Source organism: Dermacentor silvarum, chromosome 10, assembly GCF_013339745.2.
Source record: "Dermacentor silvarum isolate Dsil-2018 chromosome 10, BIME_Dsil_1.4, whole genome shotgun sequence".
NCBI lineage: Eukaryota > Metazoa > Arthropoda > Arachnida > Ixodida > Ixodidae > Dermacentor > Dermacentor silvarum.
In genome coordinates, this window is record NC_051163.1 from 32,329,731 (window position 1) to 32,357,369 (window position 27,639).

The 27,639-nt window shown below is 44.4% G+C and overlaps 7 non-coding genes across 7 annotated transcripts; all 7 read left to right on the forward strand.

Moving 5' to 3' along the window:
* Positions 1 to 10,601: 10,601 nt before the first annotated feature.
* Positions 10,602 to 10,704, forward strand: LOC119432042 (U6 spliceosomal RNA). Its single transcript, XR_005188116.1, has one exon. It is a non-coding gene; the product is annotated as a U6 spliceosomal RNA (small nuclear RNA).
* A 1,726-nt stretch (positions 10,705 to 12,430) lies between these two features.
* LOC119432058 (U6 spliceosomal RNA) lies at positions 12,431 to 12,531 on the forward strand. Its single transcript, XR_005188129.1, has one exon. It is a non-coding gene; the product is annotated as a U6 spliceosomal RNA (small nuclear RNA).
* Positions 12,532 to 14,316: 1,785 nt separating this feature from the next.
* Positions 14,317 to 14,419, forward strand: LOC119432043 (U6 spliceosomal RNA). The gene has a single exon (XR_005188117.1). It is a non-coding gene; the product is annotated as a U6 spliceosomal RNA (small nuclear RNA).
* Positions 14,420 to 15,379: 960 nt separating this feature from the next.
* On the forward strand, positions 15,380 to 15,482 carry LOC119432045 (U6 spliceosomal RNA). Its single transcript, XR_005188118.1, has one exon. It is a non-coding gene; the product is annotated as a U6 spliceosomal RNA (small nuclear RNA).
* Positions 15,483 to 17,267: 1,785 nt separating this feature from the next.
* Positions 17,268 to 17,370, forward strand: LOC119432046 (U6 spliceosomal RNA). The gene has a single exon (XR_005188119.1). It is a non-coding gene; the product is annotated as a U6 spliceosomal RNA (small nuclear RNA).
* Positions 17,371 to 18,333: 963 nt separating this feature from the next.
* LOC119432047 (U6 spliceosomal RNA) lies at positions 18,334 to 18,436 on the forward strand. The gene has a single exon (XR_005188120.1). It is a non-coding gene; the product is annotated as a U6 spliceosomal RNA (small nuclear RNA).
* An 8,404-nt stretch (positions 18,437 to 26,840) lies between these two features.
* On the forward strand, positions 26,841 to 26,943 carry LOC119432040 (U6 spliceosomal RNA). The gene has a single exon (XR_005188114.1). It is a non-coding gene; the product is annotated as a U6 spliceosomal RNA (small nuclear RNA).
* The last annotated feature ends 696 nt before the right edge of the window (positions 26,944 to 27,639 follow it).

Below are 27,639 nucleotides of genomic sequence, written 5' to 3' on the forward strand. Positions count from 1 at the left end.
AAGCAGGTACTGTGTTCTCACGTCATTGTTGCAGCTGTACGGCAACTCTGGCAGTCGTCTGCTATCACTGTGATTTCACCTGTCCTGTTACAATTACAGTTGAGCCTCTACATCAGGTATAACGAAATGAACCAAATGCTTCTCGCCAACAGCAGCAGGTAACGAATGTCAAATATAGAGAAGGCGTTCACGTGTCAGATGAGACATTATTATAACGTGCAGTTAAACCTTGATTCAACGAAGATGATAGGATCTGAAAATTGTTTGATGAAGTTGAGAACATTGTTAAATCAAAAACGTAACACTCATGTGTATAACATAACGCAGTCCAATCTCAATATAATAAACATTGATATATTGAATTATTGGTTATGAAGTATAAATCAAAATTTTCTCACCAATGATAGCATGTAGCAAATATCAGATGTAATGAAGGTATTTTCGTGAGGATGCGGCTTCATCATAATGAGGTTCAATTTATTTATTTAAGTGCAGTAGGATGTAACACTTTTGGCCCGTGCAAGCTTTGTCAGACTAAGGAATTGCGGACTATGGCTGCTCTGAGAAGGAAATACGCATTTCCACTTGAATGTGACAAAGCACCTGGCACCATCTGGTAGAGGCAACGCAGAGACACTACAATGTGAAGGTTCGCAAAAGAGGACCAGCCCATCTCAAACTGGTTTGGTAAGAAGTTTACTGTAGCAAACTATGAATAAATTTGAGGCATGTTGAACAAAACAGGTTTCCTGTGATATGTTTCTTTACCCATATCTTCTCCCAACATTTTGTCACATCTGGTGATACATTTTTACTTTGTTGCTTAGAGAATTAACACATCAATATACGTCAGGAAATAAAAAGCACTTTGTTAAAGTAATACTTTAACAAAATTTGGGTTCTTAAACCAAGCCTTGACTATTCATTGCATTAAAGGTTGCCTGTGTTCTAACAGTTCTTTCTGCTAGACAACATACAGCCTTTGGTACATTAAACAAAACCGAAAGGAACACATGAGCATTGCTTAATTGTGGCTGCATTGCATTGTGCCCACGGAACTCTCAGTTCTAGGAAACTCTTGGAATGTTGATGGCAAGATTCGTCGATTTTGGCAGCACAATACGACGAGGCCGAAGGAGATAATTGACAGAACTGGCACTCTACTTGCAGCTGAATTTTTATAGGAGATTGAGTACTTAGATGCAGTGGAAAGAGGCAAAGGCTGTAGAGTATGAAAATCAAGTCACAAGAAGTCAAAGGAATCCAAGCAAGACAGAGTTCACAGAAAGACGCCAATGGCCGATCAGTGATCTCTTCGGCCATTGGCGGAAGTGATTGCTAATGGCCGATCAAGGGAAGCTTTGGGCTTCACTTGTTTGGTAACTGGTGATTACAGGAAGCGATGGCGGAGCATGCGGTTAAGAGCAACAACAGCATTGTGTCATATCGCACAGGAACCTTGGCGTATCAAAGCCGTTCGGTTGCACCACAGCAAGAAACTAACAAGGCGTACATGGCACAAAACAGTGCAAACTACATGACCCAGTGAAAGAGGAACAGACTAGATGAGCATTGGCTAACAACTGTAGGTTTATTCGAAAAACAATTATAAGGCGAATGGTAAGCTGTAAACGCATCATAAACAGCCACATGCACCAGTATGCTATTAAAGGCTAGAAGCAGATAGTGTGACTAATTACGCACTGTGTTATCAACATGGTTGTTTATGCAGAAAGGCAATTTCTTTTTTTCAAGTTGGGTCAAAGATGACATGCTGATGCAGCGGTAATTTTCTTTTTCTATCTGAAATGCTTCAAGGATTTACCGTGTTCCCTCATTGTGTTGTGTTTGTGCTGTCTTGGTTTTCTATTATGTACAACTAGCCATACCAACTAGCCCAGTTTTCACTTCTACTGAACGAGAAATAATAGAAGCTTCTTGTCAAATTAACAGGTTATACCAACTAGCCCAGTTTTCACTTCTACTGAACGAGAAATAATAGAAGCTTCTTGTCAAATTAACAGGTTACAAGACAGATGTTTCACTCGAGCATCTGTAATTCTTTCAGGCAGAGAACCACAATCTCTTGGCAGTTCCCGTATGTGTCAGGTTTTGTTGATATGTCAACATTTCTGTGTGATGCCATTGTTGCTCTTTGCCACGTGTTCCTCCTTTGCTCCATGCCACTTGGGTTTGATGCTGTCGCCGTGGCCTGTGTGAACTCTACACAAGCATTTGGTTTCCGATTAAAATTTAACTTGCAAGTACAGTACACATCCTGTCTGTTTCCTTCTGCTTTGTCCTCAGCTCAAATTAAGTATGAATCCACACGGACTCACCTGCCTGTCAGTCCTTTCGCTGAAGACGAAAGTTTGCCTTTCTCTGCGAGGCTTTTGACCATTGTGAATGCAAGAGGAGGCCAACTAGGTGTCTTCAGGTCAGATGTGGTGATGTGTGTGGCGGCTTGGTTTCTTCTGACATAGGCTACACACGTAGTCCACCCACTTGGCAACGTAACTATTATGTTCAACATTGTGTGCCTCTTGTTGTGCATTGTTTAGCATGGAATCTCCATATATAATAGGACGGACTGCAGTACATGGTGTGCAGTCTTTTGTTCACTGCCATTTCACATCTCTGCACATAACATTAACAAAACAATGAAGTACTAATGGTTCGGTTCCACGAAGAAGGAAGAAGCGCCTGCTAGCTAGAATGTTATACTGAACTCAAGTAGTTTGAGGACTGTATACACTGCAGCTGTGCACATTATTTATGATAATAATATCTATTAGACATAAAAATGTACGAGAGAAGTGGGTAAATGTGTCTGAATCCATAGCAGATAAGCCTTGTACTGGATGCTTTACAGTAGGCAGTGTAATAAATAAATACATTCAAGAACTACTGTACACATTAGTGTGTAGCCTCTGGACAGAAAGAAACATTCTGTTGCATCGTACATTTAATCAGGTTAAAGGCACACTAAAGGCAAATACTAAATCGACATGGACTGTTTAAATACCATTCCAGAAACCTCACAATGCTTGTTTCGTGCAAAGAAAGGACTTATAGTTTATGAGAAAATTGCATCTGAAGGGTCCGAATACCTTTATGGCAATGCAAATCTCCCGCCACGCCAACCGGGGAGTGGTGACGCTGCATCGGCACTCATTTTATTAAGTCACAGGAAGTGGCTAATTCATGGGGAGACGAGCACTAGCTAGCATGTTGGGTACATGTATACTGACGTGATGTTTCACATGTTGTCATAGCTAGAGCTGGGCCGGTATTTTGTTAGCAATGCCTTTCCGATGTTAATGCCTTTTCATGCTTAGTCAGTGCTCAGAGCGATGGCCTGCTCATGTTATCAACGGGATCAGCCGGCCGTGAGCGGTGGATGATAAGACTAGAATAAAACATAACACATAGCTACAAAATACCAGCCCTGCATAATATGCTTCTTGCCCCCCCCCCCCCTTCTGTAGTGTTGTTGTCTCGTTATTTATTTATTTATTTATTCATTCATCTAATTATTTACTTATTTCAATAAACAACCAAATATTACTACTACAAGAATGAACATCCTCAAAAACGTTTTGCAATATTGTGCAAACATCAAATGGCTAATTAGTAAGCACCATGTGATGGGAGGGGGCAGTGGCAAAATGAGTACATTCACACAAAGTATATAACTACCACTGCTGAATGGCTGCTCTGTTCGCCGGTGTCATAGTGATCTAGATATGCATAAAGCACTGTCGCATTTACATGGTTAGTCGATTAATGCCTTATGACTGTGCGAAGCAACGCGAAGTATACAATATAGCAGTGTCATTGCTGTCTGCCCGGCTGCTCACTTTTGTGTCCACTCGCGCCCGTAGGGATGTTGACGTGTGCAGAAAACACTGTAGTGTTCATAGAAGACAGAATGCGAAGCATGGACAAGTGGGTGAGGTCATGTTGCGGGTCTATTAGCAGTAAAGTGCTGTTGAAGTCAGGAGGTGAAACAAGGCCTGAAGGCAGAAATAGATTTCACTTCGCCAAATCCCACAGAGCTTCATATAGCAAACGCTTTTCAAGACTCAATCTATTCAATTCAATTCAAGTTTATTAGATATATTAGAAATGACACATAGTTATGCATATATGCATGTTGTTAGTCTTGAATTAGAATTGAAGGTGTCTCAACTACCATCGCCGTGACTCACCACTGAATTCTGGAATACATCTGTTAAAGATGCACGTAGCCATAGCTTGTCAGTAATGTAGCACATACCTTCGGTTGAAATTTACTTCATTTCCACCACTATTGCGGTTTCACTTGAGTAAGGTCGCGTACATAAGGTGCTTCACCTTCGTGGCAAATGCTTTCTCAATGTGTCCATATTTATCGCAGAACTTGCACATTGCTGACTGCAGCTTGCATCCTTGGAGGTAAAACTGCTTTTTTTTTCTTCCAAGCAACTCTTCGGCTCCAGCTATCAATGCCATTCAAATGCTAATGAACATGCTTCTTAACAATTCCCAGTTATCAATGCCTGACAGAATTAGAATGGATGCAACAGCTATTGCGCATACATTAATCTACTTCCCTAGAACACGCACCAACCGAACAAGCAGACATTCGGACAAGCAGAGGTGAGTAGCCATAGGAAATGTATGCGAACCAGATAACGAATGCTAACTGCGACATACTCACACTCAACACACTCGAAAGAACAACACAGCAGACAATAGTTATGCCTGCATAACTTTCACGCATGTGCACATGAGCAGACACATGTTGTCACTGCTCTCTGCTGTACTGCACATAGTCAACTGGTCACTTGACATTTGCACACTGTTTGCAAAAGATTGCTTGAGCATATCATTACATATGTTCTACTTAATACTGTGGCAGATTGCTTGCTGCACATGAGATGTGAATCAGTGCCCTACACAATCATCAAACGGTTTCAGAAATTATAGTTTTAGCCGGCGCGTATATCCATTATCATTTACAATATATACCGCGTTACCAGAGACGTGAGCAGCTCCATTGGTGGTGCTACTTTTTAGGCCACAGCATAACCATAAAGGATACAAATCTATTATTGCAGCGAGCAAGCATATTATACTTAGCTGCTGGTGTAAGGAGTCAGCAGCGACTAAATCGTTAACACGGAGCTGCATGTATTTTTTTTTTCTTCCTTCAACGAGAGCACTCATGTAACACAAAAACAATTGTGACGAGTTGTACTTGAACAAAGCACCACAACATCTCAATACCACTGCTGTTACTGCACTCCACATCTCGCTAGCCTGGTGTACTGTAAAGAGCAGAGCACGTACAAGCACGCTAAAACTCTCTAATGTGCTTAGCTGTATCATAACCTAGCTATCACCACGGGCTATCACCACGTTGAATTTTGTGTGGTTTTATCTTGGCGTTCTGCGCATGGTTGGTCTGCTATTGTATGACTGTATAAATAGCGATGCTTTTTGGAAAGAAAATAAACTGTTGGAAGTTCAGCGCTCTGTTCTCTCTTCTGTCTCCTCTGGTGCTGAACGATTTAGTTCTTGGTTACTAATGGCAAGAGTGACCGGGTGGTTGGACGGTAGCCTGAAATTCACAAGCATTTTAACCATGTTGTTGTTGATCTTGGGTCCTTTTTCCAATAATTCGTTCAGAGACGCTACTCCATGTGTGTGTGACGAGGCATCGAAGACCACCCTCAGCCGTGTCGTCGAGGATGATTCCCTGATAACAGCATGGTGCGGCATGTAGTAACATCTCTCTGCCGAGTCTTTTCCGTTGACTCTTTCCGCGTGATCATCCAGTTCATACTGCCTGACTGCCTTGTCGTACTGCTGAAGAAGCTCCGCGTTACTACCAAATCGCCGCAATAAACCGTGTAGGCGTCGAACCGCAACACTTCGGTAGTCTGCTAGGTATGTGTTGACGGATTTCCACGGTAGGGCTACTTCGTACCTCCCGTTCTTGAATGCTATGTTCTCCGTGAATTGCCGGACCACTTCATTTCCATGCTCGTCGTGGGTAGAAGGGTCAGAAATGCCTATGCTGTCTAGCTCCCAGAAGTGCTGTAAGGTTTCAGACACGTCAGTCTCTGTGCAACTCGTGCGAAGGACACAAACGTGCGCGCGGACTTTGAAAATGCGACCGTCGCATGGTACAGGCCCTTGAAATGTCCAGCCAAGCTTGGTGTTGATCGCAGCAAGTCCTGTCACTTCGTCGTGCGACCAAACATCGTTTAGCACGAGCTTCCACATTTGATCGGCTCCAATGAGCAAGCTTATGCCGACTTCTGTTTTTAGGCCAGGAAGCGATACAAAGTCAGCAATAAACTTCTTTTCATTAGCCAGCTTCTGCACAAATGACTGTGACTGTGGAGGTTCAAGCAAGTGATCACAGATAAAGGGAACCTCCAAAGCCTCGATTTCGTGTTTGAAGCTGTCAAATTGGCTCATCAAAGTCACCTTAACCAAGTTGAGCTGCTCTTTTGGCGCACCGCTCGAACCACCGAACGCTTTCACTTCAACATCTACCTTCTTCAGTGTTGGCAGGCTTAGTTTTCTGGATATATCTTCTCTGATAAACGTTCTCTGGCTTCCGTTGTCCAGGACCCCTCTTATATAGCAAGAATTGCAGTCGCTTAGAGCCCATACTCGGAACGTCTGCAGTAATACGTCATTTTCAAATAAATTGCTTGTAGGTGCTTGTGCGGCAGCATGCAAGCTCTGGGTTTGTCGTTCACTCGGTTTCTTCTTGCTAGCGTAGTTGGGGTCACAAACAGCTGTTGCGTGCTTGCCTTTACAGGTAGCGCAACGGATATTGCGTCGGCAATCTTTCGAGCGGTGGCCTGATATCGTGCACTTGAAACATCTGCCCGACTTGGCCAAAAGGCTCTTCTTCTCCTGCAGGCTTCTTGTAGAAGTGCACGTTTCCGTAACGTGGGTGGGTGAAAGGCAGAAAAAACAATTACCTTTCGTCTTGCTGGATTCGTTGTGTAACACGGAGGCGGTAGGCGTGGCACAGGTCTTCCTGTCACGCCTTCCATCGTGCGTGTCGCGAACGCAGGAATCCTGGTGACCACTTTTTTCACGAGCTTCGACCTCCAGTCGGAGAAAATCCAATAGCTGGCGCAGCTCCGTCTCTGACGACTGGATCTCATCGGGCTTTTGTAGTAAGCTCTGTCGCTTGTAGTGTTCCACCACGATGTCATTGGGGATCGCTTTCGTGAGAATCTCGACGAGCATCGCAGCGTATGAAAGCTCCGATCGTCCAAGAGTCTTGAGACCTCTCACGTTAATGTGTACGGTATCCAGGAGATTCCTCATAGCGGTCACGTCAGTAGAAAACCTCACTGGTCTCAGCATTCGAAGATTCTCCAAGTACTTCTGCTCGATGATCCTCACGTTGCCGAAGCGGTTGGTTAGAATTTCGATGGCATCTGCATATGATGCGTCCGTCACTTGAATTCCCTCGATCGCTTTGGCCGCTGGTCCAGCCAAAAGGGTTTTCAAGTAGTGAAAGCGGTCGATGTTCGTTAAACTGGCATTTTCGTGGACGGCATGCTTGAACATGTCCCAGAAGGGCTGCCACTGTTGCACTGTTCCATTGAAGTGAACCAAGTCGAGCTTCGGAAGTCGAGAAGCACCGACAACTGGTGTTGAGGTATCACCGAGGGCACGATGTCCCGAGATCGTACCTGAAGCTGAGGCGTCGTTAGGTGTCGGTAGGCCTCGATCCGCGGTTGTTTGAGACTGAAGTTGTTCGATGTGGTGACAGAGAAGGGACAAGGTTGCTGCCGCGTTGTCTTCATAATCCGCGACCGAGATGTAGTCTTCGGATGCTTGCTCGTCCGTGAGGTAACCCTCCAACTGTTCGTTGAGCACCCTTAGTCCGTCGTTGCAGTTCTTCAGTCTGTCATGCAGCACTCGAAGCGCCGGAGCGCTAAAATGACTTGATTCCATGAGTTGGCTTGCCTCGTTTCGGAGACGCGTGTGCAAAGCTCGTTGGGTCGCTCGCTTGCCCTTGATCCGCTCCATCTTCGTTGCCAGCGAAGTCCTTTCGTTGTCGGGTCGCTTGGATCACAGAGTCCCGGGTTTCGGCACCAAAAAATGTAAAACAAAGGAGTCTTCGCAGTAGAAGGGCGGGAAGGGGAAGTTTATTGCTCGAAGAACCGTAATAACGCGTCCATACTGGCCGTTCGAGTCAGTCCAGAAGCGCCAGATCACGAGCGAGCCGCTCGCGCCGAGCGCGCTAGTAGCCGTCGTCGTCCTCTTCCTCTAATATTTAACACGCTGTTAACGTACCTTAAAATAACCTAGCTATTCCTCTTCCTTCGTGGTTGAAGCACCACTTGACAAGCACCAAATAATCAATTGTTGTTGAGTGCCGATCCATGAATCCTGCACACGGTAACACTGATTGATGATGACAGAATCGGCAAGCACACTGGAGAAGAAGGCATCATGTCACAAAAAACATGGCTAAGTAAGTAACACGTTTTGCCAGTGTAATACGACTAGTCACCAGTCTTCACAGAATTCTGCGTGTGACCAACATTAAAAATGTTGCTGTTACTGCCAATTCAAATAGCTACACCATGCATAAAATGCTAACAAACTCGACCACGTGAAGGATTACTGGCAATAAAAGCAGAAAGCTTCACTGGCAATAGGAGCTGTGGTTGACAGGCTCGCTTACAAGTCAGAACGACAGAAAGCTGATTAAGCAAGTTTGTAAGGATTGATGCTTTGATAGGCTAGGCGTAGATATCAGGGACACAAAAATAAAACATGTGCATCCATGCTTGTCGTTTGTCCTTGTGTTGTGTTCCTGCTTTCTTGCTAAATATAACCTTTCAAATCCTGACGTCGAAACCTCTGAGGTGCAACCAAATGTATGGGACCTGTTGCAATGGTTTTGCATATTGCTGCTATTCATTCAGCATAAAATTTTACAGGTTTTAGTTTCAGCCATAGCAGCTCATTATTAAGAGGGCAAAATGCAAGACTGTTTATGTGGCGAAATTTCCATAGAAAAAAGAAACCGTGTGTAAGTTAATGCCAAGCGCTCCAGCTCTTTATACTTTTGGACATGAGAAATCACTATGAAGCGTAGACAAGCAGCTCGCATCATCCCAGCCAGCAGGTACTAAGTGTTGTTAGAAACCTGCGACATAAAAATAATTTGAGGTTATAGGTACCAAACCACATCACCCTTGTCACGAGTTATGATGGACTACTAATAAAAGTATCAAGAGTTACATATTTTTATTGCAAAACACTGCAGGCATGCATCGAAGAAAAGTCAATGCAGTTGGATCACGATGATTTCTGTAATTCTTCTAGTCAGAACTCGCAATTAAAGATTAATTAAACATCAATCTACAGCACAAATATTCATGCCACGCTTCGTGGCAAGTTCTAAAGAGGCACTTCATTACTAACGTGTCTTGGCAGAGCTTCGAAAATGGCAGACACTTCAAACAGTGACCCTCTCTAACAACGCAGTCACCTGACAGAGAACTTTGTTCCACGCTCCATCATCTGGATGTGACTGTAACACGCAAAAATGGCCGGGTGTGCAGAGGTCAACCCGTCCGAAATCAGTTAATGTGGTTAGCACACGTTCCTTTGAAGGTAAACCTCTGCGCCTATCCTGGGCACTCCTTACCTAAAATGGGAGCTTGAACATTCTAGGTTTCAAGTGCCAAATTGTGACGGAACTCCACTTTAAATGGTGAATGTTACCACCATTTGCTACCAGTCCAGAGCACTTACCAGGCTCCTCAAGCTGTCGAAAAAAAAAAAAATGTTTTTTTTTCTTTGTTTTTTTTCGGCGCCACTCCAATTCTGCACGCACTACTTAGTCAACACAAGTTTGCTCGGCTAATAAAGGAACACGAAAATTCCTTACAGGTAGCATCCATCCTATCAATATTTTGTCGTATATTGAGAAACATGATTTCTCACGTAAATATCCATGTTCTGACGCTATGACAACATAGACAGCACAGAGCCTAAGCAGAAATTAGGCTGTTGCGTTTACAGGCACGTAAACAAACGAGTTTCTAATACAGCAAGTTAGCGTGGTTGGTTGCACCGCAAACGCAACCGGTTGTCAAGTTTATAAACGCGAGAGTGCAGTTAACAGACATATGAAAACGACGCTCATGACACATTTGTATCCACCACTGGTTCTGTTGTTCTATCTAGAAAACGTTATCCGCTATAGCGCTACTTACAGGAGAATAACAAGGAGTAAGCGACGGCAGCACGAAATTCAAACTGCGCGGATTACTTTGGTTGCCGCCATCGCCGAGAGAGGGCGTAAGAAGCGTTACCGCTTCGCAGACTGCATTGCTTGAAATTGTAGAGCTTTAAGCGTCAAAATTACTAAACAACGTGCAATAATTACATTTTAGATTAAAAGTCTTATGCAAAGAAAGCTTTGACATAAGCATCAGTTCCAAGTGTTTGTGACTATCACAATAATGAATAAAACTTTATCATTTTTTCGCTTTTGCCACCGCTACGCTAGGCGCCTTTAAAACATGGCTATAAATATCCGAACCCCTGTACTATAAATTGTACTTCCAAAGTACATATACTAAAATTGGAACGATACAGAGAAGATTAGCATGGCCCCTGCGCAAGGATGACACGCAAAATCGTGAAGCGTTCCACATTTTTTCCGTCTTTTTTGCAGGATTGACTTGCTAGAAATGTTATCTGCACAAAGTTCAGTGTTTCTGGCGCACCTCTTGCGCCTTCCTGAAGGTGCTGAGATTTTCGTCGTTTTATTTAGGGTATCCACCACCACCGTGAACGAACTCCAAAAGCGCCAAATTTAATCCAGAGTTCTTCCTGCTCCCCACTATCATGTGCTTCACAATCACATTGTGGTTTTCGCATGTCAGACCTTATAATTTACATTTTGTTTACTTGTAGCAGCCTGCGCGTGTGTGTGTGACGTGAGACAGTATCATTGCTCACCAACGAGGATGCGAAAATAAGCACTGTCTGTTCCAGCACTGTAACTTTTTTTTTTTCAATTTTTAATTAACGGAACAGCTTCACACTTATGCCTTGACTGCAGCAATATTAGCGCTGAAGCTGCGACAACATACAAATAACCGACGAAATAATGGAATAGTAATAATTTACTAATTTACGTTCGCGTCGTCAGACTGCGCAATGATACGAATACTAGCGCTTCCACTGCATTGCGCATAAAAGTACGCGGCGACAGTAAACGACAACCTAAAGCGCGACAAAACGCATCATGCAACGACATTCAAGCCAACGTTGATTCATGATTCAAGCAACGTGGTTTGTGGTCTCCGTGACTGCAACGGTGCAATGTTGGAGCAGCGCCTCCTCTAAAGGAGGCGTTGGTTGGAGACCACACGCGAGATGCGCTAATTTCTGCGGCGCCCGTCAGATGGCGCTGCGATACAAACATGCTGCATGTTGTTATGAAATGTTTTAAAAGATGGCGAATAATTCTCTTTCCCTTTGTGTAATCTGCACTAAAGGAATTATGTGCAGTCCGAAAAGGACCCCTACTGTATATGTCAGATGAGCTATACGATACCTGTGTATTTCATTTTTTAAATCGTATGTGGCATTACCCGGACCCAATTGGCGCCCCTAGATATCGTGGCTATATATACCAGTTAGATACGTCTTTCAGTGTACTTCCAAAGTACATATACTAAAATTGAAAGGAGAATGGGAACCGAGGGGCTCGGTTTTATTAGTCATAACCACAGAAAGCCAACAGACAATGAAGCCAAGGAAAGCATCGGGGAAATAAGCATGCGGGTTCGGCTCCCGCCGGAGAAAAGTTATGTTTTCGTCCACTTTCATTTCCCTTCATTATTTTCTACATTCCAATTTCAACTACACTTAATTTCCCCGATGCTTTCCTTGGCTTCGTTGTCTGTTGGCTTTCTGTGGTCATGACTAATACAATCGAGCCCCTCGGTTCCCATTCTTCTTTCGTATTTTATTACGAGGGTCTCGAATCTGGCAGCCTTGATGTCATTAGGTAGCATTCGAGAGTTTATTAGCCACGTGCCTGCTCTCCCAAGATCACGTGTATCGTGACGCCATCGGGCTAAAAAAGGATGTTCCACATCCGCCCACCATGGTTGTGAGTGGCGCTGGCTAACACTCCTAGGGCTAGATATAGTAAACATAAATACCCAAGTTATTAGTGGACGAATTGATGGCCGTCGCTGTAGCACAATTGGTAGTGCAACGCACGCGTAATGCGGAGGTTGCGGGTTCGGCTCCCGCCGGCGACAAGTTATCTTTTCGTCCACTTTCATTTCCCTTTTCTTCATTACTTTCTACATTCCAATTTCAACTACACTTAATTTCCCCGATGCTTTCCTTGGCTTCGTTGTCTGTTGGCTTTCTGTGGTTATATACTAAAATTGGAACGATACGAGAAGATTAGAATGGCCCCTGCGCAAGGATGACACGCAAAATCGTGAAGCGTTCCATATTTTTTTTTTTCTGTCGTTTTGCAGAACTGAGTTGCTAGAAATGTTATTTGCGCAAAGTTCAGTGTTTCGGCCGCACTTATTGCGCTTCCTTGACGGTGTTGAGATTTTCGTCGTTTTATGTAGTGTATCCATCACAACCGTGAACGAATTCAAAAAGTCGCTTTTTGGAAAAGTGCCAAATATATTACGGACTTCCTCTTGGTCACTTTCCATAGATAAAAAAAAAAAGAAACCGTGTGTAAGTTAATGCCAAGCGCTCCAGCTCCTTATAAAATACTCGTAGCTTTTGGACATGAGAAATCACTATGAAGCGTGGACAAGCAGCTCGCATCATCCCAGACGAAAGGTACTAAGTGTTGTTAGAGACCTGCGACATAAAAATCATTTGAGATTATAGGTACCAAACCACATCACCCTTGCCACGAGTTATGATGGACTACTAATAAAAGTATCAACAGTTACATAATTTTATTGCAAAACACTGCAGGCATGCATCGAAGAAAAGTCAATGCAGTTGGATTACAATGCTTTCTGTACTTCTAGTCAGAACTCGCAATTAAAGAGTATTTAAACATCAATCTACAGCACAAATATTCATGCCACGCTTCGTGGCAAGTTCTAAAGATCGGCACTTAATTACTAAAGTGTCTTGGCAGAGCTTCGAAAATGGCAGACACTTCAAGCAGTGACCCTCTCTAACAACGCAGTCACCTGACAGAAAACTTTGTTCCATGCTCCTTCAGCTGGATGTGACTGTAACACGCAAAAATGGCCGGGTGTGCAGAGGTCAACCCGTCCGAAATCAGTTAATGTGGTTAGCACACGTTCCTTTCAAAGTATACCTTTGGGCCTATCCGGGGAACTCCTTATATGCTGCTTACCTAAAATGGGAGCTTGAACATTCGAGGTTTCAAGTGCCAAATTGTGAAGGAGCTCCACTTCAAATGGTGAATGTTACCACCATTTGCTACCAGTCCAGAGCACTTACCAGGCTCCTCAAGCTGTCGAAAAAAAAATAATAATGTTTTTTTTTTTTCGGCGCCACTCCAATTCTGCACGCACTACTTAGTCAATACAAGTTTGCTCGGCTAATAAAGGGACACGAAAATTCCTTACAGGTAGCATCCATCCTATCAATATTTTGTCGTATATTGAGAAACATGATTTCTCACGTAAATATCCATGTTCTGACGCTATGACAACATAGACAGCACAGAGCCTAAGCAGAAATTAGGCTGTTGCGTTTACAGGCACGTAAACAAACGAGTTTCTAATACAGCAAGTTAGCGTGGTTGGTTGGACCGCGAACACAACCGGCTGTCAAGTTTATAAACGCGAGAGTGCAGTTAACAGACATATGAAAACGACGCTCATGACACCTTTGTATCCACCACTGATTCTGTTGTTCTATCTAGAAAACGCTATCCGCTATAGTGGTACTTACAGGAGAATAACAAGGAGTAAGCGACGGCAGCACGAAATTCAAACTGCGCGGATTACTTTGGTTGCCGCCATCGCCGAGAGAGGGCGCAAGAAGCGTTACCGCTTCGCAGACTGCATTGCTTGAAATTGTAGAGCTTTAAGCGTCAAAATTACTAAACAACGTGCAACAATTACATGTTAGATTAAAGGTCTTATGCAGAGAAAGCTTTTATACAACAATCAGTTACAAACATTTGTGACTATTACAACAATCAATAAAATTTGATACATTTTTCACTTTTGCCACCGCTACGCTAGGCGCCTTTAAAACGTGGCTATAAATATACGAACCCCTGTACTATAAATCGTACTTCCAAAGTACATATACTAAAATTGGAACGATACAGAGAAGATTAGCATGGCCCCTGCGCAAGGATGACACGCAAAATCGTGAAGCGTTCCACATTTTTTCCGTCTTTTTTGCAAGATTGACTTGGCAGAAATGTTATTTGCGCAAAGTTCATTGTTTCTGGCGCACATTTTGCATCTTCCTGAAGGTGTTGAGATTTTCGTCGTTTTATTTGGGGTATCCACCACCACCGTGAACGAACTCGAAAAGCGCCAAATCTAATCCAGAGTTCTTCCTGCTCCCCACTATCGTGTGCTTCATAATCACATTGTGGTTTTCGCATGTCAGACCTTATAATTTACATTTTGTTTACTTGTAGCAGCCTGCGCGTGTGTGTGTGATGTGAGACAGTATCATTGCTCACCAATGAGGATGCGAAAATAAGCATTGTCTGCTCCAGCACTGTAACTTTTTTTTTTTCAATTTTTATTTAACGGAACAGCTTCACACATATGGCTTGATTGCAGCAATATTAGCGCTGAAGCTGCAATATCATACAAATAACCGACGAAATAATGGAATAGTAATAATTTACTAATTTACGTTCACGTCGTCAGACTGCGCAATGATACGAATACTAGCTCTTCCGCTGCATTGCGCATAAAAGTACGCGGCGACACTAAACGACAACCTAAAGCGCGACAAAACGTATCATGCAACGACATTCAAGCCAGCGTTGACTCAAGCGACGTGGTTTGTGGTCTCCGTGACTGCAACGGTGCAATGTTGGAGACCACACGCGAGACGCGCTAATTTCTGCGGCGCCCGTCAGATGGCGCTGCGATCAAACATGCTGCATGTTATGAAATGTTTTAAAGAATGACGAATAATTCTCTTTTCCTTTGTGTAATCTGCACTAAAGGAATTATGTGCAGTACGAAATGGACCCCTACTGTATATGTCAGATGAGCTTTACGATACCTACGTATTTCATTTTTTAAATCATATGTGGCATTACCCGGGCCCAATTGGCGCCTCTACTAATCGTGGCTATATATACCAGTTGCACAGTTCTTCAAGTGTACTTCCAAAGTACATATACTAAAATTGGAACGATACAGAGAAGATTAGCATGGCCCCTGCGCAAGGATGACACGCAAAATCGTGAAGCGTTCCACATTTTTTTGTCTCTTTCTACAGAACTGAGTTGCTAGAAATGTCATCTGCGCAAAGTTCAGTGTTTCAGCCGCACTTATTGCGCTTCCTTGACGGTGTTGAGATTTTCGTCGTTTTATTTAGGGTATCCATCACCACCGTGAACGAATTCGAAAAGTCGCTTTTTGGAAAAGCGCCAAATTTATTCCGGAGTTCCTCTTGGTCACTTTCCATAGAAAAAAAAAAAAAAAAACCGTGTGCAAGTTAATGCCAAGCGCTCCAGCTCCTTATAAAATACGCGTAGCTTTTGGACATGAGAAATCACTATGAAGCGTAGACAAGTAGCTCGCATCATCCCAGCCAAAAGGCACTAAGTATTGTCAAAAACCTGTGACATAAAAATCATTTGAGGTTATAGGTACCAAACCACATCACTCTTGTCGCGAGTTAATTATGATCGACTACTAATAAAGGTATCAAGAGTTACATAATTTTATTGCAAAACACTGCAGGCATGCATCGAAGGAAAGTCAATGCAGTTGGATCACGATGCTTTCTGTAATTTTTCTAGTCAGAACTTGCAATTAAAGATTAATTAAACATCAATCTACAGCACAAATATTCATGCCACGTACGCTTCGTGGCAAGTTCTAAAGAAGCACTTACTAAAGTGTCTTGGCAGAGCTTCGTAAATGGCAGACACTTCAAGCAGTGACCCTCTCTAACAACGCAGTCACCTGACAGAAAACTTTGTTCCATGCTCCTTCAGCTGGATGTGACTGTAACACGCAAAAATGGCCCGGTGTGCAGAGGTCAACCCGTCCGAAATCAGTTAATGTGGTTAGCACACGTTCCTTTGAAGGTAAACCTTTGGGCCTATCCTGGGAACTGCTTATATGCTGCTTACCTAAAATGGGAGCTTGAACATTCTAGGTTTCAAGTGCCAAATTGTGACGGAGCTCCACTTCAAATGGTGAATGTTACCACCATTTGCTACCAGTCCAGAGCACTTACCAGGCTCCTCAAGCTGCCAAAAAAAAAAAAAATGTTTTTTTTTTTCGGCGCCACTCCAATTCTGCACGCACTACTTAGTGAATAGAAATTTGCTCGGCTAATAAAGGAACAACAAGAAAGTTCCTTACAGGTAGCATCCATCCTATCAATATTTTGTCGTATATTGCGAAACATGATTTCTCCCGTAAATATCACTGTTCTGACGCTATGACAACATAGACAACACAGAGCCTAAGCAGAAATTAGGCTGTTGCGTTTACAGGCACGTAAACAAACGAGTTTCTAATGCAGCAAGTTAGCATGGTTGGTTGGACCGCAAACGCAAACGGCTGTCAAGTTTATAAACGCGAGAGTGCAGTTAACAGACGTATGAGAACGACACTCATGACACATTTGTATCCACCACTGATTCTGTTGCTCTATCTAGAAAACGTTATCCGCTATAGTGGTACTTACAGGAGAATAACAAGGAGTAAGCGACGGCAGCACGAAATTCAAACTGCGCGGATTACTTTGGTTGCCGCCATCGCCGAGAGAGGGCGCAAGAAGCGTTACCGCTTCGCCGATTGCATTGCTTGAAATTGTAGAGCTTTAAGCGTCAAAATTACTAAACAACGTGCAATTTTACATTTTAGATTAAAAGTCTTATGCAAAGAAAGCTTTGACATAAGCATCAGTTCCAAGTGTTTGTGACTATCACAATAATGAATAAAATTTTATCATTTTTTCGCTTTTGCCACCGCTACGCTAGGCGCCTTTAAAACATGGCTATAAATATCCGAACCCCTGTACTATAAATTGTACTTCCAAAGTACATATACTAAAATTGGAACGATACAGAGAAGATTAGCATGGCCCCTGCGCAAGGATGACACGCAAAATCGTGAAGCGTTCCACATTTTTTCCGTCTTTTTTGCAGGATTGACTTGCTAGAAATGTTATCTGCACAAAGTTCAGTGTTTCTGGCGCACCTCTTGCGCCTTCCTGAAGGTGCTGAGATTTTCGTCGTTTTATTTAGGGTATCCACCACCACCGTGAACGAACTCCAAAAGCGCCCAAATTAATCCAGAGTTCTTCCTGCTCCCCACTATCATGTGCTTCACAATCACATTGTGGTTTTCGCATGTCAGACCTTATAATTTACATTTTGTTTACTTGTAGCAGCCTGCGCGTGTGTGTGTGACGTGAGACAGTATCATTGCTCACCAACGAGGATGCGAAAATAATCACTGTCTGTTTCCAACACTCTGTCTTTTTTTTTTTCAATATTTAATATGGCGGTACAGCTTCATGCATATGGCTTAATTGACTGCAGCAACAACAGCGCTGAAGCAGCAATACCATAAAAATAACCATCGAAATTAATAGAATAGTAATACTTTACTAATTTACGTTCACATCGTCAGACTGCGCAACAATACGGATACTCTTCCACTGCATTGAGCAAACAAGTACGTGGTAACAGTAAACGACAACCTAAAGCGCGCCAAAAACGCATCATGCAACGACATTCAAGCGACGTAGTTTGTGGTCTCCGCGATTGCAACGTTGCTAACGGTGCAATGTCGGAGACCACACGCGAGACGCGCTAATTTCTGCGGCGCCCCTCAGATGGCGCTGGGAAACAAACATGCTGCATGTTTTGTTATGAAACGTATTAAAGAATGACGATAAATCCTCTTTCCTTCTTGTAATCTGCACTAAAGGAATTGTGCGCAGTCCGAAAACGATCACTACTGCACATGTCAGACGAGCTTTATGATACCTATGTATTTCATTTTTTAAAGTAGTATCAGGCTTTAACCGCGACCAGTTGGCGCCCCCAAAAATCGTGGCTATAAATGCCAGTTGCACATTTCCTTCAGTGTACTTCCAAAGTACATATACTAAAATTGGAACGATACAGAGAAGATTAGCATGGCCCCTGCGCAAGGATGACACGCAAAATCGTGAAGCGTTCCACATTTTTTTGCAAGATTGACTAGCTGCAAATATTATTTGCGCAAAGTTCAGTGTTACTGACGCAATTTTTGCGCCTTCCTGAGGGCGTTGCGGCTTTCTGCGTTTTTAACGCCAGCGCGCGTTTCCTTTATTTGTACTCCATCTCACAAGCTGCTGTCAGCACTGTGGAAACTACACGCATTCTTAGCCAATAGAATGCCGAATGGCCCTCGAGATGTGCTCATCCGCGCCGCGTCGCCTGCTCAGCGTCTGTTTGCCATCCTGTTACATGCTCAATGGTTGGTGGATTGACGAAACAGTGTTTTGACGCCGTAACCATAAGCTGCGTTTACATGCATGCTACAGCAGGGCTTCGATTTACTCTACGCTTTCCCTGCAGTTACCTTGCAGCCTCCTTAGCAAGTAATAAGGACGAACGCCCTTACAAATGTTCACCTCCGTCAAAGCGTCCGCTCGGCGTCTACTTGGCGTTTGCTCGCTACCGTCATCACGTACCATGTTAGATCGGGGAAGTGAATTAATGATGCAGTGAACAATTAGGCTTTTATTGCGTTCCACATCGTCAACGCATCACCAATGCTAATGCTGTGGCGCCATCTCCTAACTAGAAATCAAATCAGTTTTACGGCTCTTCTGCCGTGTCTAACAGCCGATCTCAATGATTATGACAAAACGTACCTCATGATTTGACCTCAGCTTGAGATGAGACTGAGCGATGACGGATTTTGCCGCTTGTTTCTTGCTGAGAGGGCGGAGATCCCGTAACAAGCGCGAATTCGTATCGAAGCGGGTGGTCGGCGCTGTAAGGGCGCTGCCATCGCTAATTGCCACGGTTAGGGCTGCTATTACGGTTACCAGCGGGCGGTAACTGCCACAGTAATGCTACAGTGCCTAGAATATACTTACTAGTGTGCCGACCGCAGAGGCAGTACCAACTATTTCTCGAGTGGGGGGGCAAACCGCAGATCCAACTCTCTCCCTCTCTCCATATATATATATATATATATATATATATATATATATATATTAATTACTATTATAAGAAGTGAAAAAGCCTGGAAATACATCTGTCAGGTATTTTTATTCGTGACAATAGACATAGTTCTCAATAACACATGGTGAACCATCGAGGCCCGAAAAATTATTTGAATTTGCATTTCTTGTCGCTATAAAATATATATGTGATGCAGAGACAAATGGCATTGAGTGCCCAGAGGTCCCTGATCCAACCCAGTAGCAGCAGTGTAGCTCAAAAAAATATGCACATATGTTGCAGTCAATTTTACTGATTAAACAAAGCATTTTAGTTGGTGTTTAAGTCTACAGCATAAATGTATCGCTAGTTAAGGTATAATAGTACTAGTCGAGGTTATACAGAACGAAGTACAATCAACATAAATTACTCTCAATACTAAAAAGAAAAAGACGGCAGAGGTGTGCGAACTTGGTGAATTACAACCCGATTTTTAGTGAAGCTGATTTTTTTTTCGAACAGTTGCACTAAATGTTTCAGTTTCCTGTAATTACATCGCATACTTTGAAAAGTTACCCATATATTAGTGTTCCGTTTTAAACCTTGTCCCTGTTTAATGCTTTGAAGCACTTCTTGCTGGAAATAAAAAAAACAGTAATTCATCAATACACATCTTACTTCGTCACAAAATTTCATTATCCCCAGATATAAACAAGATGCCTTGTTTAGCTCGCCGAGGACACCGGAGAAGCAACCTATACGCATCCCGTATGGTGCACGGGAACAAATGGGAAAACACGGGTTTAGTAATTATCTGCAACCCTTGCATTTAAGCAGGAAACTGAGATTTTCGCAACGCATTGTACTTAAAATTCTCCCTATTTTCATGGAAATTCAAGTCCATATCTCATGCAATTGTTTTAGGAGTCGGGGAAAGCGGCGGTATGGCACCCTAGAACACTTCAATATCTAACTTTCTACAAAGGCTTGCAATGAACATACACAGCAAAAACATTTATCGCTAGTCACTCAGGATACTTGTTTCGTACTTCGAATTAATATTAACACCGTGCCCCGCATAGTTTACTGAGGATACCGGGATCAACAACTAAATTCCCTGTATAAAGCATAAAAACTGGGGGAAAGCGAGTATTCAGTAGCGGTTTTTCGAGTACGCAAGCAACCACCACAGTTCAAATTTTCGGAACACGTCACAATAAGGTGGCCTTCAATTCTTCCAAGTATAAAATATCTCCTGTTCTTGCTGCTGCCGGGAAACAAGTAGTAGGGTAGCCCTTATTCATAAACGGCCTGAAAATAGAGCACTGCACGGGCCGATTTTTTCAGCCCGGGCCCGGCCCGGGCCCGTTTTTACGTTGAGCTGCCCGCCCGATCAAAAATTTTATGGCGAGACCCGGGCCAGGCCCGGGCGCGGAAATAATCTACCTTACCCGCCCGGCCCGGCCCGCCACCCTTCTACCTTAGGCCCGAGCCCGGCCCGAACCCGGCCCGAGCCCGGCTCGAAATCGGCCCGAACCCTGCCCGAGACCGAAAAATATGTTTTTCAGAGTTGAGACGCCCGAGAATAACTCGCTGCACATTACATGGACACCACCAGAAAGCCCGAGCCCGACCCGGGCCCGCGTCAGAAAACCCGAGCCCGGCCCGGGCCTGGGTCAAAAAGCACACGTCGTGCCCGAGCCCGGCCCGAGCCCGAGAAAAAACTGCTCTACCTGGCCCGGCCCGGGTTTTCGGGTAAGCCCGAGCCCGTGCAGTGCTCTACCTGAAAATGAAATCGATAAAAGCAGAAGTGACAGAGGCCTTTAGAAAAAATTCAGTTAAGTGTTCTATTAGCACTGAAATGGCTCTGCACGTTCGACCGAGGTCACTTTCACGAACACACCACCTCGCAGACCCTCATGTAATGTCCCGTTCTGGGACCTTTGAGGTATCATGAATAAATGAACTTGCATATAAAACCCTAATCCGTTCTAAACTATATTATGCCAGTGCTATCTATGACAGCCACCAGGTTAATATGAGTAATTCCCTTGAATCGGTTCAGAACCGTGCTGCCAGGTTCATTCTTTCTGACTACTCCTATAATACAAGTGTCTCAGCCTTAAAATCCCGGTTGTGTCTTCCCTCGCTCACCTCCCGCCGCAAAAGTGCTCGTGTTTTTTATTTTTTAGGTTATTTCATTCGCTGCCCACGGGTAACCAAATCATCATTACAGCGCATCGTTTCTCCCGCCATACGCATCCCAATGCTGTGCATCCACCACGCGCCCATTCCACCACGTATCAGCGTTCTTATTTTCTGCACACAGCCCGAGAGTGGAATACCCTTCCTTCTGTCATCGCCCTCATCACCGACATTTCCCGTTTCAAAACTGATATTGAAGACCATCTTTCAAGTCACGCCACCTAACATGTCCCGCCATTTTTCTACGTGCCCACCCCTCATGTAATGTCCCGTTATGGGACCTTTGAGGTATCATGAATAAATGAATAAATAAATAAAGAAATATACCATAAGTCGTGATTACATAAAGAAATCCGGCAGTTAGACCTGTAAGTGGTTTGATTAGACTTTTGATGGTGATAACGTATATATATATATATATATATATATATATATATATATATATATTATACTGCAACGCTACGTAGACTATCTCTGGACGGAGATTCAATAGTTCCAGCATTTGATAATCCAACCATTTCATGCAGTAAGGCACACCCATCGTTGGGCGCGGATGATTAAAATAATTTATCTGGACCTCTCCCCTCGCCCGAAGTTTAAATATAACAAGCCGATTGTTTTGTTTTTTCAAGTATGGTTAGGCGGTAATTTGTAACTGCGGGAACTGTCCAGCGCCAGGACTTCTGCGCAATGCAAGCATGTATGGCGAATCTCGCACGTCGCCCGCTACAGTGCGTCACGAGGAGGCACAATACTCGCTGCCCAAACCGGGGATACGTAGTAAATAAAAGCAATATTAACGTGGTGACTCTATTTAGAAAGAAAATTTAGCTTCAGCTGTTGTTTTGTTGGACTTTCCCGTGTTCAGCCGAAAGGGCCCGCTTTCGAAAGTGTGGGGGCAAATGGCATGCTTTGCCCCCCCACTTCTGACAGTGGGGGGGCAAGTGCCCCCCCCTGCCCCCCCGGTAGATACGCCTATGGCCGACCGCCTCTAGTACACTCTAGCCCATCGGCGTCTCTCTCGCGCGCGCGTTGGCTAGAGACACCGCTCGGTATAGCAGCGGTCCCTACGGCTATCTGGTGGCCGCCGGCGGAAGGCATCATTCTCCGCGCCACAGCGACGCCCGTGGTCGGCACACTAGTAAGTATATTCTAGGCACTGTAGTAATGCTCGGAGTTATCGTAGACGCTGACTGGGTGAACGGCACGAAGCTTTGGCCACAGCTTCATGGGACATGTAAACGGCAGGAGAAGCGTATGGGAAAGACTCACTGCCCAGGCGGTGCTGCGTGATGATGATGATGATGGTTTATTGGCGTCCCCTGTGAAACGGGGCGGCGACAAATAGTCACCTAGCCTGCTTGATTTAATCATGTATACTATACATGTGCTTTATCTAGCATTTTTGAATACCTCTCATTATTCTTTTTTCTTTTTCAAAACTTTACCTTGTACCGCTACCTATGATTTTAGGAGGTCAGGTCGTATCCGTCTTTTCCCTGCTTTTTTTCCATCAGTACTCTAATCGTCTCTTGCTTATCTCTACGGCCGATCTGTTGATGTTTCCTTCCACTTTAAACCCAAGCACTTCTGGGAGTTGCACGTTACCTACGGTTCTCGCTGGGTGGATCCCGTCGCATTCCATTAGGATGTGCTGAGTGGTCTCTGGATCTTTACTGCAGCATACACATGCCTCATCTAGTTCCGAAAATTTGCTCCGGTATGTTTTGGTCCTTAGGCAACCGGCTCGAGCCTCAAATAACAAGGCACTGCCCTGTGTGTTATCGCACAGATTTTCCCTTCTAATGTCTTTCTTCTCATTCTTGTAAATCTCCATTGTCCTTTTTGTTTACATTCTTTGCATCCAATTTACGGTCTCTATTTCTCTCACTTTCTTTCTGATGACTCCTGATTGTCTATTTACAGTTTCGATTATCCTGTACTTTGTTGCCAACTTCCGTGACCTCTTCCTCCATTGTCCACGCTTTTCATGTAGAGATACTTGTACACTTTAGCCACCCATTTATTTTCATCCATGTTCCTGAGCCTTTCTTCAAAACTAATTTTGCTCTGTGCTTCTCTGACTTCAAAAGAGGCCCAACAGCGCCGCTAAACAGCCCTCCCTACGGCAAGTTTGTTGGTTTCGAGTCGTAGGAAAGGTGGCCGTATGCTCCTGAAAGCTCAGGAGCGCTATTGAGCCGCCGCTTTCGCACTTTTGCTGCAGTTTGGATTTCGGCGAATTTCAGGCGTGCAAGAATTCTTCAGGCCAAGCACTCTTCGAAAAAGCAGGAAGCTGTTCAACACCCAGTACGTTTACGACATGCAGGAGACCGCAGGGACTATTACGGCGCGCTGCCACTCGCAAGTTAAGCGAATGTCATACGACATTGAAATACAGGAAATGCCTATGAGGCATGTTCGCGCGATTAGCGACAATGAATGGACGAAGAGATTGCTCTTAAGAAACCCAAAATGATCTGCAATAAACGGCGAAACGGAATCATGAAAGGTCCACTAACGACTGCTGCGCGCGGCCATCGGCCTTGGGTCTATGCCGTTTCTGAGGCACAGTCAATCGTGCAAGCACTTTTGCAGCATGCACGGCAGTTACGCCTAATTTCCAACATTTGTCTCCACAAAATTCTTCAAATTGTGTATGTGCACGGTGGCAGTTCGCAAATTCGCATGCTGACAGCCGTGGTTTTGCAATCTGTCCCGTGTTGGCTGCGCGCTCCGAAAATACTTTGGGTTGTTATTTGCTGGTCTTGACGGACCCCTTTGTTAACCTTGCCTGGTTAACCTCATTCATTCGTTCTGGGCGCTCGGAAGGTGAACGAGCCGCGTTGCTTACCCTACATGTATGGGTTGTGAATACCTCACATGTATACGTAACAGGCAGCGTTTCTCTTGCGTACTTCACGCGTTGAACAGCACGTATCCAGCGCTCCCGTCGTCCGCTTGATACGGCTTTCCGGGGAACCAATAGAACCGCACATCAGGATTACGACTCTCATCTTCATGACAATTTAACAAGCAACAATAACAGCGGCTACTGCACTTCGGGAGCGCGCGCTGCTCAGCGTAATCGTCAGGTTCCCCTGCTTTCGATACCGTTTGTCGAAGCAGAGAGCGTTCGCTTTCTATATGCGACGATGCAGGCGGCAGCGCACAAGGTCGTGCGTACGTTTCAAGCCTTTTCTAGTCTGAAAACTACTCAAAGAATTCAATACAACGCACAAAGCGAGCGCGACCTCTGTAACACCAGGGACGCCCGTCCATCTTAACCTACCCAGCCAACTTCGTCGCGCGCCACCAGGCTACGCCACAGTATACTTTCAAAACTCCAGCGCGTCAGGCCCAGATGGCGCTTGTTCTAAAAGCGAGGCTAAATATATATTGCAGGCTATACGAACTTTCCGCTTATGAATTGAACCAGGATCAATGTGCTTTGATCTTCGTTTTTATGTGGCAAATACTTCGAAGCAGCGGCTTAATTGTCACGTTTCTGACTCAGTGAAGTTCGTCGGTGCGGTCACTATCTGATTATTTTCTGCCTATTCGCTCGCGGGCGTGCTCAGTTGCAATATATTTGTTCATGCTGCATGCACGGCTTCGAACGTAGTTGTTCTGTACTTTGTAATAGCTTGTAGCAAATATCTATTATCGCTGTAGTAACTCGCTTGCTCCATGTGGACCGTCACGAAACATTCAGCTTCGACCATTCGTGTGGTGTCGGTGTCAGTAGCGCACCCAGGATCTCTGCCAGGGGGGGGGGGGGGGGGGGGTTGACAGTTTGCCAATACCATCTAAACAACACTAATTTCGATTTATTCACGGGCAATTGTCAAAAAAATGCGCTTTTTGCGAGTGTGCAGACGATTTCGCGTCTTACATCTTAGTTGCAGCACTCAAATGCGTAAGGAAAGAAAAGGGGTTAAACAAAAGGGGGGGTTAAGTCGGCCCTAGGGGGGGGGGGGGGTTACAACCGCCAAATCCCCCCCCCCCCGTCGGTGCGCCACTGGTCGGTGTAGTCGCTGTCAACCATGTTTTGGCGCATTGATTCAAGTGTGCGCCCCTTCACGTATTCTTAATACGTTGGCGATAGAGTGTGAGTAAGCTTGCGTGCGAGTCGGGGTAGATGTGCGTAGATAACGTGCTCGGAACTTTCTGCGCCAGGAAGTGGCGCTATCCCCTCTTTCACGGTGTAATGAGCGGTACTCACTCTTGCCGACGTTCCGGGGTTGAAGTCTATTCTTTGGAGGTTAGCGACACAACGCTGGCGGATGAGTTACTTTTTTTTTTTTTAATCCACGAGGAAAGTCGTGCATCGTGAAGGGGCGGCAGCACAGGCTGTCTGTATGTAGCAATGGTCCGCGAACTTGGTCACACGGATTCATTCCATTCCTTAATATGCCATTCACATTTTGCAGCATGAATGGAACACTGCGTGTGAGCGAAAACCTAGTTACGTTTCCGACAGCTGATGGCACAGAAACAGGGCAGAAGCGGTAATGGCATAGACTATAAATGGTAATGGTTTCGTATTCATGCGCTTTCGCTGAGGCAACGTGTGGCGGGCCGCCTGAAGCGCCATCTCTTTTCTCGAGAACAAGCTGCTCCGCGAAAAGGGTCAATAGGGTATCTATCGCCAGCATGAACGGATTCAAAAAGTCGCTTTTTCAAAAAGTGTCAAATTTAATCCGAAGTCCCTCCTGGACCCCGGCCACTACCGCGTGCCTCATAATCAGATTGTCGTTTTGGCACGTAAGACCCAGAATTTATATTTTGTTTGTTTGCAACGGCCTTTGTATGTGCGTGCGTGGTGTGTTATGTGTGTGTGTCATCTGAGACAGTTCTTCATTGCATGCCAATGAGTATGCGAAAGTAAGCACTGTCTGTTCCATGCAGCACTCGAGTGGCGTCGGTGCAATCTCGGAGAACACACGCGAGACGCGCTAATTTCTGCGGCGCCCGTCAGATGGCGCTGCGAAACAAACCTGCTGCATTGTTGTGTTACGAAATGTTTTAAAGAATGACGAATAATCCTATTTCCTTTTTGCAACCTGCACTAAAGGACTTATGCGCAGTCCGAAAACAACTACTACTGTATATGTCAGATGAGTTTTATGATACCTATATCTTTCATTTTTTAAAGTAACGTGTGGCATTAACCAGAACCTATGGCGCCCCCAAGAATCGTGGCTATATATACCAGTTGCACATTTCCTTCAGTGTACTTCCAAAGTACATATACTAAAATTGGAACGATACAGAGAAGATTAGCATGGCCCCTGCGCAAGGATGACACGCAAAATCGTGAAGCGTTCCACATTTTTTTTTTTTTGTCGGGACTTATAGCCTTCGACAAACCGCTCGCATTACGAGTTTTGCTCCAAGGTGGTCGCGTTATTTCTCAGCATTTTTCCCCCTTAATATATTGGCTGTTTCTAGCCTTATATGCTCATAACATACGCGTTATGCTCTTTAAAATGTATATTCGTTCGCCGATCGTAACACGGGCCGCGACCATATGGCGATGTCATTTTCGATGCTATTGGTTTTGGTGATTTTGGCGCTTCTCTCCGCCCGCGTTATTAATGGGATCAGCCGGCCGTGAATGATCGATGACCCCGAATTGAGCGGTAGGCATCGTTACAAAATCGCGGCCTTGCTTCGCCTTTTTTTTTTTTTTTAGTCAATGTTATGTTAGAATAGTTATCACGCGCATGCGCAGTCTATAACTGAATTCCTCGGAAATGTTTGAAGATTACTTTTTTTTTTTCATTCGCCGTTGCTCACATCTAATTTTGAACATTTCCTAGTCTTAGCTACCTCAGTTGCGTTTTAATCATTCATATTTTGTTATGCGGCCTCTTTCGTTTGCTTCGTTTTATCCCCCTGAATTTTACTCATTTAAAACTTGCGTGCGAGGTACCCCGCCCACGATGCTTAAGCCTTGGGATGTGCAAATTTGTATTATATCGCCTGTTTGCCTATCCCGGAAATCAAATCTATCCCTGCATATATCGTTT